The sequence below is a fragment of the Lissotriton vulgaris genome, chromosome 2_2 (genome assembly GCF_964263255.1).
Source record: "Lissotriton vulgaris chromosome 2_2, aLisVul1.2, whole genome shotgun sequence".
NCBI classification, from domain to species: Eukaryota; Metazoa; Chordata; class Amphibia; order Caudata; family Salamandridae; genus Lissotriton; species Lissotriton vulgaris.
The window spans coordinates 62,149,600-62,170,201 of NC_141688.1; positions in this window are offsets into that span (position 1 = coordinate 62,149,600).

The following is a 20,602-nucleotide window of genomic DNA, read 5'->3' on the forward strand; positions in this document are numbered from 1 at the left end:
GTGTGTGGTGCGGGGGTTCTATGCGTGTCAACATGCCTCTTGTGTATAAAGGGTCAGAGAGCGAGAAGGGCAGCAGGCGAGGAGAAAGCAGCCTCCTGGTCACAGGAACGGGGATTGCGCTCGAGAAACTCAGGGATGCAAAGACCTCCCTCCGGTATTACAGATAATTTTCGACGGCAGATATGGGGATAAAGAACACTTGCCCAGCCTCGACCGTGCTCACTTATGTTTTGGGCTGAATAAAACGTTACTGAATTTGAGCTTCAACTCGGGCACCTGCTTTATTTATATCTGTAAGTGCTTCCTGTTGAGGTTTAATTTTTGGCCCACAGGAAGCACTTACAGAGTTAAGGCAGGTGCCCGAGTTGAAGCTAACTTTGTAACCATTTTAGAATTGCGCCAGCAAGCACTCTGGCAGCTTGCCGGCGCCATTCTAAAATGGTTACAAAGTTAGCTTCAACTCGAGCACCTGCCTTAACTGTGCTTCCTGTGGACCAAAAAAAGAATCCGCCCGCTCGCGAATTCGCGAATTTTTGGGCAATTTTGCGAGATTCGCGGATCGGGAAATAGCCAAAATTCGCAAATTTCACGAGCGGAGCGGATTTTGCGCCCATACTTAGTTGTTAGTGTGTTTTGCAATCAGGCATAATGGGTACATAATGAAACTGCACGCTTTGAGAGTGAAACAGTGGCATAAGGAGTCACATGCATACAGTGAAAGAGAAAAGGCCAGCCTTGAACAACAGATATTTTGCAGCATGCAAGTACAAGCTATTGCAACCCAAAGGCATATAGCTTAACCCATTCGCCACCGGGCTAATTCCCCTGCGGAGCTGGGGGGAGGGGGACGCACGCAGCACCACGGTGCTTGTGACAAGCTCGACTCGTCATGCTGTACAGTGGCGCTGTGCTCATGATGAGCTGAGCTCGTCATGACCACGTCCGTTTCTCAGAACGCTCAGCACAGCGGGGGAATTAGCCCCGCTTGTGAGCGCCGCGCATGTCATGACGAGCTCAGCTAGTCATGAGCACAGCGCAACCGTGCCTCATGACGATTTAAGCTCGTCATGAGCACGGAAGGTGTTAGAATGCATGCACCCACAACAGAGGTAAAATATTACCAGCTGCAATAAAAAAAGCATTTGCAAAGCAATAGGTCTCGCATTATTGAAAGTTTCAGCTATTGGCATTGCAATTGATAATGGAACACCAATAGCTCGAAGTTTCTGCAATGCGAGACCTAATGCATTGCATATGCTTGTTTCTTTAAGCAATTATTTTTTGTATGTAATATCATCCCGTGGGAGGCTTATCCCAGTGAAAAAAAGTGTCTCATAGGAACTGTTAAAATGATGTGTGCTACAGCCATGATACATGTTCTGCTTGAGTGAGAAAAGACAGAGATGTCTCACGAGAATTCTGTACAGAAGACGTGCTCTCTTATAGTTTTAACGCAAGATGCTGTCCTAGCGTATTTCGTCTAATAAGTATAATTCCACTCTTTTTTTGTGAACATTTTGCACCCTTTGCACTGGGAAAGGTCCATAGGAACTGCTCTCAACCCTCATTCTAGGGAGTTTCAATAGGCCAATGACCCGAGGTCAAATTGATGTCTCTTATCAAAGACATTCTTCAAAAGGACTACATAGCAGCATGAGGCAGGTGGGGTGAATTTAGTGCGTTTTTCTTTTTAAGTGGGGGTGTTACAGTAACTCCCCCACACTACGCCCCCACCCGAAATAAGTGCCCGGTGCAGTCACACAGCTCACACCGCCCTAACCTACTCAAGGTTCATGTGTCCTCAATGACAGAGTCACAGTGACAGAATCACTGTTGCTCTAGGGTGTGCTGATTTATATCTGATGGACAGGCCTTCAAGATTAACCCACAATTGACACAGCTAGGGTATGCCTGCTTGTGCTAAGACACCAGGGCTTCTAAGGTCTAGTTGGGCCTTCTAAGGTCTAGCATGGAAATATCTCCCTCAGAAGAGTGGTCTGGTAGACTGGTCATGAAGGCTGAACCTGATTCCCCAGTTTCAAATTCGGCAGCTCTGGCCATAGTGCCACATCCTCTTCCCCACTGAACACCATACTGCCCCACTGAGAGAAAATCGCACTGCCTTAAGCTACAGCCCAATTGTACCTACTATAAACACCTGGATGTGACTCAATTCAAATTATGCACTAGACAAGAGTAATATGCTGCCTTAAAAAAGCAAGCATTGGAATTGCAATAGGTCTCGGATTTTTTTGAGTTAGATGTAATGGCATTGTAAATGGCAATGTGTTTTATCCATGTGTTCACCCTGCACACTCATACACTGCAGTCACTGTCACTCCGCAGTTACTATCACTCTGCAGTCACTCTGCACTCACTCTGAATCTGCACTCTGAATATGCACCCTGCACTCTGAACTCTGCACTCACAATCTGCACTCTGAATCTGCACTCTGCACTCACAAATGCACTCTTTACTGACACTCTGCACTCTGCACTCACAAATGTGGAGGGATGCCTCAGGGTAGCCATGCACTATACAAGAGCGTACTCATTCATTCATTCATTCAAATGCACTCTTCACTGACACTCTGCACTCTGAATCTGCACTCTGCACTCACACTCTGCACTCTGAATCTGCACTCTGAATCTGCACTCTGCACTCAGAATCTGCACTCACACTCTGCACTCACAAACTGCACTCACAATCTGCACTCTGCACTCACAATCTGCGCTCTGCACTCTGAATCTGCACTCTGCACTCTGAATCTGCACTCTGCACTCTGAATCTGCACTCTGTACTCTGAATATGCACTCTGCACTCTGAATCTGCACTCTGTACTCTGAATCTGCACTCTGCACTCTGAATCTGCACTCTGCACTCTGAATCTGCACTCTGCACTCTGAATCTGCACTCTGTACTCTGAATCTGCACTCTGTATCTGAATCTGCACTCTGTACTCTGAATCTGCACTCTGTACTCTGAATTCTGCACTTTGCACTCTGCACTGTGCACTCTGCACTCACACTCTGCACTCTGCACTATGCACTCTGCACTCTGCACTCAGAATCTGCACTCAGAATCTGCACTCACAATCTGCACTCACAATCTGCACTCCGCACTCACAATCTGCACTCTGCACTCACAATCTGCACTCTGCACTCACACTCTGCACTCTGAATCTGAATCTGCACTCACACTCTGCACTCTGAATCTGCACTGTGCACTCACACTCTGCACTCTGAATCTGCACTCTGTACTCACACTCTGCACTCTGAATCTGCACTCTGTACTCTCAATCTGCACTCTGCACTCTCAATCTGCACTCACACTCTGCACTCTGAGTCTGCAATATGCACTCACACTCTGCACTCTGAATCTGCACTCTGCACTCGGAATCTGCACTCTGTATTTACACTCTGCACTCTGAATCTGCACTCTGCACTGACAATCTGCACTCTGAATCTGCACTCTGCACTCACAAACTGCACTCACAATCTGCACTCACAATCTGCACTCTGCACTCACAATCTGCACTCTGCACTCACAATCTGCACTCACACTCTGCACTCACACTCTGCACTCTGAACTCTGCACTCACAATCTGCACTCTGCACTCACACTCTGCACTCTGAACTCTGCACTCACAATCTGTACTCTGCACTCACACTCTGCACTCACACTCTGCACTCTGCACTCACACTCTGCACTCAGAATCTGCACTCTGTACTCACTCTGCACTCTGAATCTGCACTCTGCACTCACACTCTGCACTCACAATCTGCAGTCACAATCTGCACTCTGCACTCACATGTGGAATTTTAGTACACGAGCTGAACATCATCTGCGCCAGCTTGTCACCCACGTACAACATGCACGACAGCCATTTTAGGTATCATGGTCTCCCTGTCCAAGAGCGATCACCAGCGTGCTCCCCATACCATGCGAGCATCCTCCGCGCACCCTGGCTTTCCCCCCCCTCCCTCACATGGGCAAGTCATAAACCTTCTTCTTCTGCATGACTCTGTCCTTGGGAGTCACGCTCGCGCCTGACCAACACCTCCTTTCCTTTCATGAATACCCCTCTGTTGGTAAACTCTCCCTCCGCGCTTGATTGTCCACGCGGCATGAATACCTCTCCTTTGATGACCCCTTCCCCCGAGTTCGATTGTCCACACAGGTCCGAGGCCATCGCCTAGCCGGGAGATACAGTTTACTGCCCCCTATTGTATGGAGTCGCTCCACTTCAAAGAGCCCACTATTGATCCTGGCCTCCCCACCCCCTGGGATACGATCAGGCGTACACATCCTAAGAATCGGCGGAACACTCAGCTGCGTGATAGCCCCCTCTTATTATCAGCGGGGTGAGGACCTCTATTGTGGATACATGTGGGGGTGGGTCTGACACGAGGATTACGGGGATGTCTTTTTGTGAGTTCACAGAGTTCTTTTTATGCAATAAAGAATGCTCACACGTCATAAACCAGGGTATAAGAGGCCAGACCTCAGAGAGGCTGTTAGAGCACCTCGAGACGATACCTTGTTGTCTGATCTGATGTGTTCTGCTCCGTCGGAATAAAAACTTCTGTTTCCTGCCTTCCAGTCTCCAGCGCCTGCCTCTTTGTTTGGTAACTAGAGTGGTACAGAGGCGGTTAACGCCGGGCAATCTTGAAACAGGCCAGCAGCCTTACCCTTTTTCTACAATTGGCGCCCAACGTGGGGCCCATCAGCGACACGTGGATCCAGTGGGAGAAGTCCCGACGACAGAGTGAATGACTGCAACGATCGGGAGAGCTCCTGTCCGATAGACCCTCGTCTGACAGCCGATCATCCGAACTTCACTAGTTCTGAACAGACCTCTCTCGAGTGATCTACGGTCCTGACTGGGAACCATCAGGAGTGCCGCGAACATCACGAATAATAGAGGACGATCGGGCGCTGGATTCGGAAGACAGGAAACTGTCCATGCGGTCCGGGTAAGGTCGTGTAAACGCGACAAAATTACGAAATGATTGTTTGATTTGGATAATACTAGTATTACTCTTTTGTTGGTTCTTCTGGAGATTCACCGTCTGCAAACGGAGAAACAACAGGCTCTCCCTTTGCAAGCAGTGAAGGATAGGTAACGCAGACTTTTGTCCCCGTTGTAATCCGTCGTGCCTATCTTCCTCCCCCACTGTTTTCCCGAACTATTGTTCGCGGATTGTTGTCTGGAGATTCTCTGTCTGCAAACAGGGAAGAACAAGGTCTCTCTTTGCAGGTAGAGAAAAGGTAGGTAACGCAAACTTTTAACCCGTCGTACCTACTTATTCTCCCCACTGATTATTTGATTGACCGTACATTAAGTGTTCGGTATTGGTTCTTTTGAGGTATTCACCGCCTGCAAACAACGGAGAATAGAAATATTCTGTCTAGTCTTTGCACGCCGTGATAAGATAGGTAGTGCAGACCTTTGTCCCCGTTGTAACCCGTCATGCCTATCTTCTCCCCACTGATTGGTAGCCTGTTTAGCCCGGACCGCTTATTAGAGATGAACCATCCAGCTCCACTGGAGGGCACCCCTAATAAGGACATGTTCACTAAGCATGGACTAGTCGCTATAGCTTATACTAAGTTATGGCATAAATATACAAAGAAGAACCCCGAAAGTCAGTGGCCACTGATAGGTTCCTTTGATGATCATAAAATAAAAACATTAGAAATAGCGCTCCAGAAAAATAAGACTACGCCCACTATGCTCGATAGTATCGGCATGTGGCGCAAAGAAACGGAACAACGAAGAAAAAGAGAAGAAGCAAAAATAGGGAAAGAATTACGAAAGGCAGCCCACCTAGCCGCTAAGCAACTAGAAGATGAAATAAAAGAAAGAAAGGAAGCTACACAAAAACAAGAATCAGGGTTGACAGGTCAATGTCCTGTTAGGACCCCCTCTACGCTCTACCCTGAATTGCCCTCCAAACAACGGGCGAACGATGAGTTACTGCTAGGTCCCCCAATCATCTACATGCCCCCTCCGTATGCCCCCTGCCAACAACACCTGCAAGCCCTGAGTGCGAACGAGAGCGACCTTAGCGCTAGTGCACCAGCCCTCACGGCCTCCGCACCAGCCACATTAGCAACACCGCCAGATGACCCCGAGGCTAGCAAGCAACCACCAGCCAGACCAAATAGGTTGAGTAAAGATGAGCGGGATGGGATTGACAAAATAGCAAAGACACTAGTAGAACGGAAGGAGAGCGAAGAATACACAATGAACATGTATAATTCACATGCCGACAGCCACAGACGGCATTTCATTTTACGATTCAGCTACCACACCCTGAACGCATATGAGGATAGGTATCAGAGTAAGGGCCCCGCTAAACTGACAGCGCTATATAGAAAGATTGATGTTGGAGATGGGACTGAACGTGATGCGACGGACCTCTTCATGCAAATGCTTGAGGTCTTCCGCCACCTCACGGAACAGAAACCAGAAGTCAAGGTTACAGTCCCTGAAACAACTGAGTCCTCAGTAGAAGTAGCCAACACTATGATGCCCATCAGAGAGGCGGCCCCTTACTGGGTTCCGCCACGTGGTCAGGGAACAAACAACGATATTAACCATGAGGATGCAAAGGGGAGGGTTGTGTACAATTGGGTTTACCAACCATGGGACCGACAAGATATCTTAACCTTTAGACAAACTCTGCCCGATTTAAGAAAGAACCCGACAGCATTCTATACCGAATTAGGCACAGCCTTGGGTTCGACGATAATGACTTTAGCGGACATTGACTTGTTTTTCGGGTTATGCCTGCCAGCTGACGTGTGGAAGCAAATCCAGAAGGCTGACCACACGGATCTGTTCGGACATACCTGGAAGCAACTCAGTGAGCTAGATAGACAGCGAGAGCCCGGAAGGAAACCAGTAAAGGACATATTAGAACTCCCAGACAAATTAGTTCAGAAGTTAAAGACACTGATCCCAGAGAAAAAGGTAGATTGGTCGGTAGTCACGGCCTGTCGTCAGAAACCCCAGGAAGATGTATCGGAATACTTCTCCCGATTCGAGACAGTGTTCTCCGACTACAGTGGCCAAGACATGACCACCGCAACCGGACAACACCTGTTTGTGCAAAATTATGTAAAGGGTCTATCGCAAGAGGTCTCCCAAAAGCTGCAGACGAGTGAGAGTAGTTGGGGGGCCTCCAAACCCGCAGCTATCCTTCAGATGGCTCAGTATTACGAGCACCAGAAGAATGAGAGTGATAGGGCATCCGAGAAAAAGAAGAAAGATTTGAAAGAGAGGGTGATGATAGCCCAGATACAAGGTATAGCGGTCGGATGGGAACCCCACAGGGGGAACTACCAATCGACCACCCCTAGAAATCCACCTCCTAAAGACCACACCCCGACACCCCACATTGGACGTAGAGACATTAGCGGGGACCAGTGTGCCTTCTGCAAAGGATTCGGTCATTGGAAATCCCAGTGTCCGGTTCTGTTAGAGATGAACAGAAATAGGGACCCCAAGGACGTAGCGGGTGGGCCGAGAAATAGGGGACAAGGACGAGGGTACACAAACGACACCAACAATGACAGACCAGGGAGATCGAACACATTTGACCGTCCCCGACAGAACCAGTATCAACTATCAGATGGTGAGAATGCCCCCGATTTTGCATAGGACTGCCAGGGGCAAGGGAGGGATCCAGTCGAGCTCTGTGTTGACCAGCAAGGTCCTTACGTCATTGCTAAGGTCCTGGGTACAGAGTCTCCATTTTTGGTAGACACTGGGGCGACACGTAGTGTGTTATCGAAACGACTGATTCCAAGGGCACCCTTGTCTGGCTCACACATTACATCGATAGGTTTCGATGGGACGCCCTCCACTAACCCCCTGTCCGTACCTATCTCCTTTGACCTAGATAACAACACCACTGCCACAACATTTTTGCTCTCCTCCAACTCCCCTGACGCCATTATGGGCATTGATTTGCTGAAACATTTTCGAGCTACTATCAGGTGTTCCCCAGATGGAGTCCGAGTCATCCTGCACGACAACCCAAGCGTGCCTAAATCTTGCCCAACACGACACATGTACTCCCTGACTGACTGTGATCTGTCCTTGCTCGACGCCCTGCCCCCGTACCTATGGGCCAAAAATGACTCTGATGTGGGACGAATGATGATTGACCCCATTCATATAACTGTAAGACAGGACGCCATGCTCCCGAAACTCCCACAGTATCGGATATCGCCCGAGGGCGAGAAGGCACTGGTAGCGATTATTCAGTCTCTGGTAGATGCAGGAGTGGTCTAAGAAGTGGTTAGCAATGTCTGCAACAGCCCTATCCTACCCATTGTTAAAAAGCAAGGCGAGGGAGATGAGAAAGCGTACCGCTTCATCATCGACCTGCGAGAGATTAACAAAGTGGTTGTACCCCAATACCCCGTAGTCTCAGACATCACCACCATTCTGACCCTCATCCCGTCCACTGCCACCACCTTCACTGTTATTGATCTCAAAAATGCGTTTTTCTCTATCCCATCCATCCAGACAGCCGTTATCTCTTCGGCTTCACCCTAAAATCCCGCTCGTACCGATTTTGTAGAGCTCCCCAGGGGTACACTGAAAGTCCCAGCATTTACAGCCAGGCCCTCAAAAGACAGCTGGACGCCGTCCAGCTACCAGATGGAGTGGTGTTGATCCAATATGTCGATGATATCCTTTTGGCGGCTGACACCACCCCACTTGCAATCTCAGCCACTGTCCAACTCCTACACTTTCTCGCAGAAAATGGCCACAAAGTCTCCAAAAAGAAATTACAGTTCTGCCAGCCACAAGTGACATACCTAGGCCATCTCCTGTCCAAAGAAGGGAGGAAACTTACGCCCGATCGAATCCAAACCATCCTAGACACCCCCATCCCAAAAACACAAAAGCAAGTCCGCTCTTTGGTTGGCCTTACCTCTTTTTGCAGACAATGGTTACCAAATTTCAGCCTCATTGTAAAACCTCTACTTGCCTTGCTGACCAAAGATGCCCCCTTCCCGCTTCCTTGGACCCCTGAGTGTCAAGCATCCTTTAAGGAGTTACGGGATGCCCTTTGCTCGCCCCCCGTCCTGGGAACACCGGATTACTCCAAGCCCTTTTCCCTCTTCACCCACGAAAGGGAGGGGTGTGCATTGTCTGTCCTAACACAGTCTATCGGTCCTAAGCAGCGCCCTTGTGCCTACTTCTCTGCCACTCTTGACCCTGTAGCCAGAGCTTTGCCTGCCTGCCTTCGAGCAGTAGCTGCCGCTGCTGTCTCTATCCGTCAGAGCGAGGGAATCGTACTTTCAAACTCCCTCACCGTGTTAGTACCCCATGCGGTCGACACCCTTTTGAACCAAACCAAGACTCAACACCTGACTAGCGCACGACTGACAGGGTACGAATTGATGCTACTTGCACCCCACATCACACTAAAGAGATGCACGACTTTGAATCCTGCCACACTGTTGCCCCTGTCTGGAAATGACCCCGACGTGCCTCCCATACACGACTGTGTGACCCTCACGGACGAACAGACTAGGAGTAGAGTTGACCTCCGAGACACTGCTTTTACAGACCCTGATGGAGAACTATGGGTAGACGGCTCATGCATCAAACTCCCAGATGGCACCACTTCAGCTGCCTATGCGGTAACGACAGCCGGAACAGTAGTTGAGACAGCCCGCATCACACAACGATCTGCACAGGCGGCAGAGCTGATAGCCCTCACACGAGCATGCATCATAGCAACAGGAACCACCGCGAACATATACACAGACAGCCAGTATGCCTTCGGGGTGGTTCACCATTTTGGGCTCCTGTGGAGGGAAAGGGGATTCCTGACGTCCCACGGCACACCCATCCTTCACGGAGATCTGGTTTCTACTTTGATTGAAGCAGTTCTTCTCCCCAAACGATTAGCGGTGATCAAATGCCAGGCACACAAGAAGGTGACAGACTTAGTCGGACAAGGGAACGCACTGGCCGACATCACTGCACGAACCACAGCTGAGAACAAGACGGTGACACGCATGTATGTGACCAGGTCACAAGCAGAGAAATGGACTGACGCCAGGGAAATGATTAGAGACATCCAGTCGGCCAGCACCCCTCACGAACTGACCGAGTGGGCACGGGTGGGTTTGAAGGACGATGAGGGCTGCTGGCGGACAAAAGATGCAAACATGGCTGCTGCCTGACTCATACCTGATCCCGATACTGACTATGGCACATTCCCCCGCACACATAGGATCTGCACCCATGATCGAACTCATTTCCAAAGTCTGGTACAACGGCAAAATCCCCGACTCAGCCAAACGCCTGGTCCAGCAGTGCCTTATCTGTTTACAACACAACCCCGGGAAAGGAACTGTGGTGCCCCGGGGAGGGTTTGGGATCCCCGATCACCCCTTTGAGGTCCTCCAGATGGATTACATCCAGCTAGAGAGATGCCAAGGCTTGAAGTATGTACTAGTCATTGTATGTGCCTTCAGCAAATGGGTAGAGGCCTATCCAACCCGTGACAACACTGCCATGACTACTGCCAAAGTACTACTGAAAGAGTTTTTCCCTCGCTATGGCCTTTGTCGAATTTTATGGAGCGACAATGGCCCCCACTTCATAGCTGAGGTTATCCAACTAATCTTGAAAGGGTTGGGGGTGAAGCAGAGATTTCATGCAGTCTTCCACCCCCAATCTGCCGGTTTGGTGGAGCGACATAATGCCACATTGAAGCTGAAACTGTCAAAAATAGTGGCCACCACTGGACTTAAGTGGCCAGATGCCCTCCCACTGGCATTGCTATCGATGCGCTCCACTCCCACCAAACACCATTTGACCCCCTACGAGGTTGTATTCGGGCGACCGATGAACCTCTGGACTGCCCCCAAACCGACCTCCATTCATGACGTCCCGGACGTCCTACTGTCTGATTATTTGGGCAAGTTAACTAAAACGTTGTCTGTCATTCATCAACAGGTGCAGCAGGCCATCCCCGATGCTTCCAGGGGCCCAGGCCACGACATCCAACCGGGAGACTACGTATTAGTCCGGAACTTTCAACGGGCCAAGAGTCTGGAACCCCGGTGGACGGGCCCCTGGCAAGTACTGATCACCACCCGGACGGCGCTTCGAGTGGAGGGGAAGAGGCACTGGCTGCACGCGCACCACTGCAGGAAGGTCTCCCCGACCCTGGCCACGACAGAAAACGTCAACACCCAAGAAGAGCTCCTGAACAAAGACCGGCCAGCATTGAACTGTTATCCCGATACCGAGGCACTTGAACTTGCAAAATTCCCTGATCCCACTGTGCCATCCAGAGAAGGGTATTTCCTGCGTCGAAAGGAGGGAGCTTCGGCTAAGTAGGCCACGGGCTAAGTTAAATCTCAGAACGGTGACCTAAGCACAACTAAGGGTTACCCGGAGAGAAGCTAAACGAAGTCTGTGGTTCTGCCCGCTACCGAGCACCTTGAAGATGATGGAAGCGCCAGATAAGAAGATGATGGAAGCGCCAGATAAGAAGATGATGGAAGCAGCCGGAAATACCCACTATAGAAACCCAAAGACTGACAATTTGCACAAATCAAAGACAATCGCCCTCTTCATTGTCTTCCTCTTCTGCCTCCTCCTCATGACCTCCTTCTGGATTCTGGAGGAAAGCACACCCGCTCATCAGGCATTGCTGCCCACTGCACAACCGACCTCCATGAAAGAGCATCACCTGATCTCCCTGTCGCCTCAGCTCCGAGAGAGGCGCAGGGAATTCTGGAACAATTCCTTCATGCAACTGTTGCACCAACACAACCTTGCTGCAAATGCCACGAACTGCTTGATCTGCGGGTTGCTCCTGCATGCCACTGGACACTCCATCCCCTTCATCCCTTCTCCTTTCTCAGTTCACGGCTCCTGCCTCGCCTGGTTGATCCTCATGCAAGAGAGCCACAAGGACAACGCCTCTTCCGGCCAGACAATATCACACTTCTACTATGGGTTTTGGCCGAACAAAACCGGAAGGACCTCTGCTCCCCTGTGTCCTGTGCCCTCGGGTGCCGCCTTCCTTATGAACATCCCAGCCAAAGAACGTGTTGAAGTGCAAGTGCTCCACAATCCAGCTAGACCCACCTTCTCTCATCTGCAGAAACAGACTGCCGCCACTCTGACTGTGGCCCTGTCCGTTATCAATGTCACAGGTCTTGTGTGCCTCGAAGGCCGGGGAACGCAGCTGGTGGGTCACAGTTCTTGCCGCATCACTAGAACATTGGACTCAGTTGATCCCCCTTCCTTTGTTGTTTCTCCAAATATGTACTTTGTTTGTGGCACCAAAGCTTACACCTGGCTCCCGAAAGGTTGGAAGGGTACCTGTTACATCGCCTTCGTTCTCCCTCCCACATATGTAGCCCCTGCTAACCATCACCGGCAGAGGCGCGCAAATGACATTGGACAAGCCGACTCCACTGGAGCACAGTTCCTGGATGCAGCAAAGGGACTTGTTCCTCTGTGGGGCCCAATGGCGAACAGCCGCGCTATCCGACACCTGACCCAGGCAGTAGAAACAACGATCAACATCACGGCTGGCATCCTCGCTAACAACATGGCTGAGCTTCAGGCGGTCCGCCTTGTGGCCCTTTAAAAACGCCTTGTTCTAGATGTGGTTCTAGCCGATCGAGGAGGAGCATGCCGCATCATCGGATCTAGCTGTTGCACCTACGTGCCAGATAACTCGCCCTCAGTCTACAAAGCAATTCAACACCTCCATAGACTTTCCTCGGAGGTTCACCAAGAACAAGAAGGATGGTCGCTTGGGAGCTGGTTCTGGGACACTTTGAAGGACTGGGGTTGGAGGTTGTTTACCTTTTTATTGATACTGATTGTGATACTATGTGTGTGTTGCTTAAGTATCCAATGCCTGCCATCCTTGTGTGCACTTGTTACTAACTGTATGTGCTCAAAGACTTTGGACTTCAGAAATGAGCGCATGAGTCCCCTCTATGAAGTAGAAATGCGTGGCCTTATGGGGATAAATCCGAACTGACAAGTTGGCGAGACATGTTAAAAGGGAGGACTGTGGAATTTGAGTACACGAGCTGAACATCATCTGCGCCAGCTTGTCACCCACGTACAACATGCACGACAGCCATTTTAGGTATCATGGTCTCCCTGTCCACGATCGATCACCAGCGTGCTCCCCTGACCCTGCGAGCACCCTCCGCGCACCCTGGCTTTCCCCCCCCCTCCCTCACATGGGCAAGTCATAAACCTTCTTCTTCTGCATGACTCTGTCTTTGGGAGTCACGCTCGCGCCTGACCAACACCTCCTTTCCTTTCATGAATACCCCTCTGTTGGTAAACTCTCCCTCCGCGCTTGATTGTCCACGCGGCATGAATACCTCTCCTTTGATGACCCCTTCCCCCGAGTCCGATTGTCCACACAGGTCCGAGGCCATCGCCTAGCCGGGAGATACAGTTTACTGCCCCCTATTGTATGGAGTCGCTCCACTTCAAAGAGCCCACTATTGATCCTGGCCTCCCCACCCCCTGGGATACGATCAGGCGCACACATCTTAAGAATCGGCGGAACACTCAGCTGCGTGATAGCCCCCTCTTATTATCAGCGGGGTGAGGACCTCTATTTTGGATACATGTGGGGGTGGGTCTGACATGAGGATTACGGGGATGTCTTTTTGTGAGTTCACAGAGTTCTTTTTATGCAATAAAGAATGCTCACACGTCATAAACCAGGGTATAAGAGGCCAGACCTCAGAGAGGCTGTTAGAGCACCTCGAGACGATACCTTGTTGTCTGATCTGATGTGTTCTGCTCCGTCGGAATAAAAACCTCTGTTTCCTGCCTTCCAGTCTCGAGCGCCTGCCTCTTTGTTTGGTAACTAGAGTGGTACAGAGGCGGTTAACGCCGGGCAATCTTGAAACAGGCCAGCAGCCTTACCCTTTTTCTACAATCACTCTACACTCTTCCCTGTGATGAACAATGGAAATGATCTCAGGAACGAGAAAGCGTTAGGTGCATGCAGGTAGCGGTGCGTGTGCATTTGAAAGATGCTCTGTACTGAGATCAAAGGCTTTGAACACAGTGAAAGTATTCATTTTAAAATATGATAACTGTCTCTGAACGCGTTATGTAGGAAAGGAGCATAGAGCTGTTAGGCTGAGTTGGAGATTTGTGTGGCGGCAGGTGTGCTTTAAATGTAAATTGAAAATCGATAAAGTCAAGTTGAAGCTTCCAAAGTAGAAAGAGAACACAGAAAAGAGAAGCAGAACGGGTTGCAGTGATGGCAGCTTACAGTCTTAATCCTGACTAGGCACAGTGCACACAATACGAGCAGGCTGGGAGAGGTGAGCGCCCGTAGCCCCGAGCCCTGAAAACAGGAGAATGGTGCACGCGCGCCCGGCATCTGGATTCAATTACCACGGCCCCTGACAGCTGGTAATTGATGAAATATAGCCTTCTGGTGCGCGTCTCCGCTCGGAATATGCAGCAAGCGGAGCAACTCTACAGACTATTGAAGAACCGGGCTTTTAGAACCCAGCGGCGCCAGGGGCACGCCCAAAGTCTTCAGATTCACCTGTCTTGGTTTACAGAGACACGGAATACTTCTGGGTGGCGACAGAGATCAAGTTTATTACCTGCAGCTAGTAACAGTGATCCAAGATACACAACATGGTAGTATTTCAGGAGACTGCTCGCATTCGTAGAGCAAGACATGTCCTTTTATACACAATTTTCACATTCCTAAACATATACTCCCACTGCACCAAAAGTTAACCAATGAAATACATTCTCAAACAGAGTATCACATAATGAAAAGCTCAGTTTGCAATGTCCCAACCCAAAGTTAATCATTGGGAATGTCCCCAAATCCAATTTCCACAAGCAGGACAAACCCATAATTGAAAGGCACAATGCATGTAATAAAGAACATAGGAAAGGAAACAATGTCTGATAGTGAGCAAGATAAGGCATGTGTAAGGAGACTAAAAGTTAACGATGTCCTGAACAATGATTGGTAATCTCAGACAACGATCAAACCAGGGACATTGACTCTGCAGGGTCAGTTTCAGGCGAAGGAATCAGGTTCTTGCAATTCACCTCGGAGTCAAGAAAGACCCTGTTAATATGTACAAATACGTGAAGGCCAGGTTGCTTCATTCCTTCGACCACATTTGTCGGCCTGCATGATGGCAAGACAAAATGGAGGCCTTAAAACAAAATGGAACCCATGCTTTAAACGAAATCACCAAATACATGGTGAATTCGCTAGCTAACGTGACAAATTCACTCCACATTAGCCGCATTCGTCAAATACGGTCCGTCATCACAAAAATCGTGGCGGAACCATGACCTTTCGTAACAAGGCCCATTTTCACAGAACCACACTATGGCCTATTGCGTGCTGGCTTGTAAAAATACAGCCATGCGAGGGCCAATTGCCATGCAGCTGCCATAAATAACGAGCGAAAATCACGCGCTTCTCTGGAATTCGTAGGTTAGATTGGCGAAGTCCCTCTCTAGAGGGCTCTGAAGCCACACCCACTTCGTGGGATGTAGGCCGAGCCCTAAAAAAAGTAACTACATCCCCTTAAAAAGCAAACACTCATAGGGAATGCAAGAATAAGTAAAGCATGTGAAATGTAAGCAGAAAAGACATGGTTACCTTAACGATTTCTCACTCACTATTTAGAAATCAGTAAGTGCATTTACCTGACAACCTAAGGACATGACTACAGGGCCTAGAAAGGACCCGTTTCAATGTCCATTGCTTATATCCTTACATAACGTAAGCAGTCTGGTTTTAAAAGACTACCCCCATAAACACAGCGCCGTGGTACACAATTTGTTTTCCAATTCATCCATCAACCAGGTATTACAGTACCTCCAGGAATGGTGCACTTTTCCACCCAGGGAAAACTATGCTGTTCAAAGAAAGACAAGAAATCAAAAGTAGCGCTGCATTTGCAAACTCTTTAAAGTGAGGCTGATGTGTTTGGGTGTGAATAAAATTAATCTGGCCACTTTGCAACCATTCTGACTAGCTTTATTTAGTTACATATTTATTTTTCATGTTTTAAACCTTTTGTTTCTGTCCTTCCCGAGGCTGGACTTTGGAATACAAAAATGTAAGAAACAGAGGGCATTTACATCAAAAGTGTTTTCTTTTGTGATCCATTTCACATGGGGAGCAAATAAATGAAAGAAGGAAAGAGAGGTTGAGAAACCGTTTCTTCAAGTCACAGTTTTCAGTTAGTGAAGAGGGGCTGCTAGACAGAAATAAAGGTAATAAGAGGAAGAGAAAGGGGGGTGGGGAGGGCAGCTGCCAGCAGCAGAGCAGAAGAGGACATTGTCCGGGTATTCTCTGTGCAGGAAGGAAGAGACAGTGTTCTTTTCCGCTCTGCCAGTCTCGCCCGTCCCCGAACTGCCACGAAAGCCAGGCCTTATCTGAAGTCCATGACTATTTCTGCCGCACTGGAACACAGTTTTGAAAGGTAAAAGTAGGGGAACGGAATCTTTTGAATAAAAGAAGTAGGGGCACGCAGTGCCCCGCCGATCCCGCCCACTTCGACCACTTCTGTCACTCGAGTCTCGTGAAGCCTTGACTGGGGGAGTTAGGTGAGCCACAAGAACGCAAGGGAAGTGACAGGGGTTTTTCGGTGCTAAGGGCGGCCGTGTGCCCCTATCCCCGTCGCCACCCAGCTTGCACAGCCCGCCTCTGAAGGTACATCAAAAGAACATACAGGTACAGGCTGGGCGACTATGGAGCGGTAGGGCAGCACAGCAGCAAGAAGGGCCTCGAGAAGAGGAAAGGATAGCACGTGGAGGACGCTAATCACGTAGTCGCCGCGCGCCTCCCTTTGAAGTCTTTCACGGCCCCTGACCCAATTACTGCGCACGGCTCGCGCTGGGCCACCTGAGTTAGAAGACGCCGAGGGATGAAGGTTCGGCGCATTTAAACATATTAATTCCCGCTTCCCTGCTGGCTCTTACGTACACCGAATTCTACTTTTTCCTCGTTCCTGGATCATGAAAGACCATGAGAATAGAGAGGCGAGTAAGAACGTGGCTCTATTTATTATATGTCCCTGCCTTTGAAATGCCTTCATCAAAGGGGCAGTTGGCGGGGCCTGCAGAGGTTGAGAGCGGGCCCGAGCTCCGCCACCCTTGGCGCGTGTGCAAACTGGTTCCGCTACAGAGTGTCAGACAGTACCCTATGCCAGCGATGCCTTCAGAGGGCCGCCAAGGGAAGAGTTCAATTAGTGGTGCAAATTCACAGGGAGGTGGGATCTTGCTTTGCGTTAACAGCGAAAGAATGATGGAAATTACACATTAGATGACATGAAAAAAATATACAAGTTCAGTTGGGGTGGCGCAAAAACAACATTTTCATTATAATCCTTCCACTGTGTAGTAGCAGCTCTAATTCAGTTTGCTTCAAGGAGAGAGAAAGAAGGCTGTGGCATGGTGCATCTTGGTCTCTTCCTTTAATTAGGACCCATAGCTGGGCTAGACTCAGACTTCTCCCCCAATCCGCACTCTAGCCTGCCTTGGATCACCCACCTAAAATGACCACCTTGTCTTCTTCGCTCTGACAAATTACTATATCAGAGGCCATTGCGCCTTATAGACACCCCCCTAAAAATATATTTTAGTATAAAAGCACCTTACACCCTGTTTTAGTTGTGTCTTGGATGTACCTTAGGGTCGCTGCTGAGTGGCAGTTCCAGCAGTTTCTTTTCTCTATTTTATTTAAATTTCTGGAGTCTGCTATGTGAAGTGAAGTTGATTCCGTGTTTGTATTCTTTGTTTTTATTCTGGTGGTGACAGTGGCGGTTCCTTTGCTATGACGGAGGAGCATCGCCCCCCCCTTGCTGAGAGACCTAGCTGAGGGAAAAAGCAAAAATAAAATATAATAGATTGATTTTATTATCATTTTTATTTTTCTTGTTTCCCTCTGCAGCCAAGGGGGCAGGGCGGGGTTTGGCTGTCATCCCAGCCGGCAGCAGAGGAGTAGTGCACAACCTAAGTACGCATGCTGGTTTGGATGGCAGTCTTAGACCTGCCAAACCGTCAGGCACACTTAGGTTTCTCCAACCCAGCTGAGTTTGGAGAAACAGCACAGATTCCCAGGCTCTGTCTGGGCCTCAATCCAAGCCGCTCAGACCAGTCCCAGGGCTGCTGTCATGCTATTGAGAGCAGTGCCAGGTTTGGGTGGGGAGCTTTTGCTGTTGTCCCAGGGACTGCTGGGACACCACCAGGAGAGAAGAGGAGCACTGAGGTGGCCTGCATCGCCGGAACAAGTACGTTTAAAAAAAAAAGATAATTATTTCCTTTGTCCCCCCCCCCCCTCCCTCACCCCTACTTGAATTTTGTGGCGGCCACCACTGGGTAGCGAGCTGGGCTTAAGTCATTTGGACACCTACGAGCAATCCCAACGGTATTTGAGAAGCACATGCATGCAGCTTCCTCTTCAGGGTTGGGCTGATTCAGTCCCTGTGAGGACCGATGGTGGCCTCTGTAGGCAACGAAGGTCCTATTAACTACTACTCACACCTGGGGGAAGGTAAAAATCCCACAGTATGGGGTTATATTTATAAATTGACTCGCTCTGTTATTAGCTCACTCAGTCTGGGTGCTTTTGCATCATTGGCAAATTTCTAATGTACAGCTCGCGATTTAGCCTTTGTTGAAGCATTTTTTTTCCTAATCCTTTCAGACTTTCAAGGAGGAGCATGGAGGGTAAAAGGGCAGAGAAAAAAGAAGGACCACTGCATCTCCCTTTTCTGGCTCGGATGACGATGAACCTAGTGTACACAGACCGAGAATTGCCAGGTCTTATTCCCCATACAGTCAGTCCGGTACTGTTATCAGTCTCACAGATACAGGACATGGTTGTAGAGACAGTTTCTAAAGCCCTGGCAGCCAGACCCAAGGGAAAGAAGAAGGGTTCTAAACCCACTTCTGAATAACCTGTTTCACCTGATCCCTGTTCAGACTCAGCCTCAGAGGATGCCAGTGCCATTACACCTGGCAATTATGTAACAAAGAAGTATCTGAGTAATCTCTTTGAATCTATAAGACACATATTGTTGGTCAAATTGGTCCCACACCAGGAGTAAGATGGGGGACTTTTTTTTCAATACACAAAACCTGCTACTCTGGCATTAACTCTACAGAAGAGAATTTGGGAATTGATATTTAAGAATTGGAAAGAGGATGATCAGTATTCAGTGTAATTTCAAGGGTGTAAAGGCCCGCCCTTGAGAATACAGGCCGGATTCTGACTTCCAGAGGGGCTCTCTGTGGCCAGGTCCTTTCAGCTAACCCACCTGGAGCCAGCCAACCCCACAACATGTACAGCCTTTGGCGTGTGCAGCGTAGGGTTAGCCTTCGGGCCCGGGGACCCCATCCCCTGGGCAAAACATATACATTAATGGGAGGAGGCATGCAGCTCCCTCTCCGACCCTTAATTAGCCCGAGGCCCCCATTGTCAGGGCCAGTTCCAATATAAATAAGATCGGTGGCTGTGCGCCCTCCCTCCCCAATCCTTAAAATGCCCTGGGAACCCAATCACCTGGGACCAAATACAATTAAACGGGGTGGAGGGCATGCAGCCTCCCGCCCCAAGACTTAATAGGCCCTGGAGACCCCATCCCCACGGGCCAAATGCAATAAAAAAAGAGAAAGGGGCCACGTGGCTCACCTCCCCGAGCCTTATTAGGCCCTTGGCACCCCATCTCTTGGGACCATTCATTTTTTAAAAAGGGGAGGGTGGCTGCACAGTACCCCCTCCCGAGCCTTCTCTGGCTCTAAGGACTCAATCTCCCAGGCCGTCCCTTTTTTAAAGGGGACGGTGCAACACAGATTCCCACCTGAGCCTCTATTGGCCCCCGGGAGCCCATCCTCTAAGGCTGTCTGTTTTTCAAAAGGAGAAGGGGCTGCATTTACTCCCTCCTGTACATTATTAGACCCTGGGGACTCCATCCCCTGGGGCTGGACTAATTATACAGGGTATTTCTACCAACGACAAGGGTGCTTAGCATGAGGGAAATAGTTGCGCTCCACTGGATAATTGGCCAGGTAAGTGATCTAGGTTTGCTGGTGTGGTGCTACTAGGAAAGGGGTGACCATAGCAACCCCTTGACAATGTTATGCTACGTATACATCTACTATTCAAGCAACAAAACCTGTGCACACACATAAATATCAATAACAAGTAATATGTTGGTGGTATTCTTAGAGAAAAAATGGAGAAGGGCAGTCGATGTTCGTTGAACGTGTTGCTTTAATTTGAGCCAGCCGACACGTGTTTCATTGGAGTGCAATACACTCCAAATCTTCAGGGCTAAATCCTAATTGATAGTACAGTAAATCCGCCATCGAGTGGGACACCGTATACGCTGCGGGACAGACTCAGAGACGACTAAACAGAACTTCGCTCCGATTCTGGACGCAGTTCTACCACAGAGACTTGAACTCGTACACTACCGCAGTGTTCATTGACACTATCACCAAAGAGATTATTCCTTTTTTGAAACTCCACATACTATCCATGAAGATTCTTCATCGTCTGTCCTA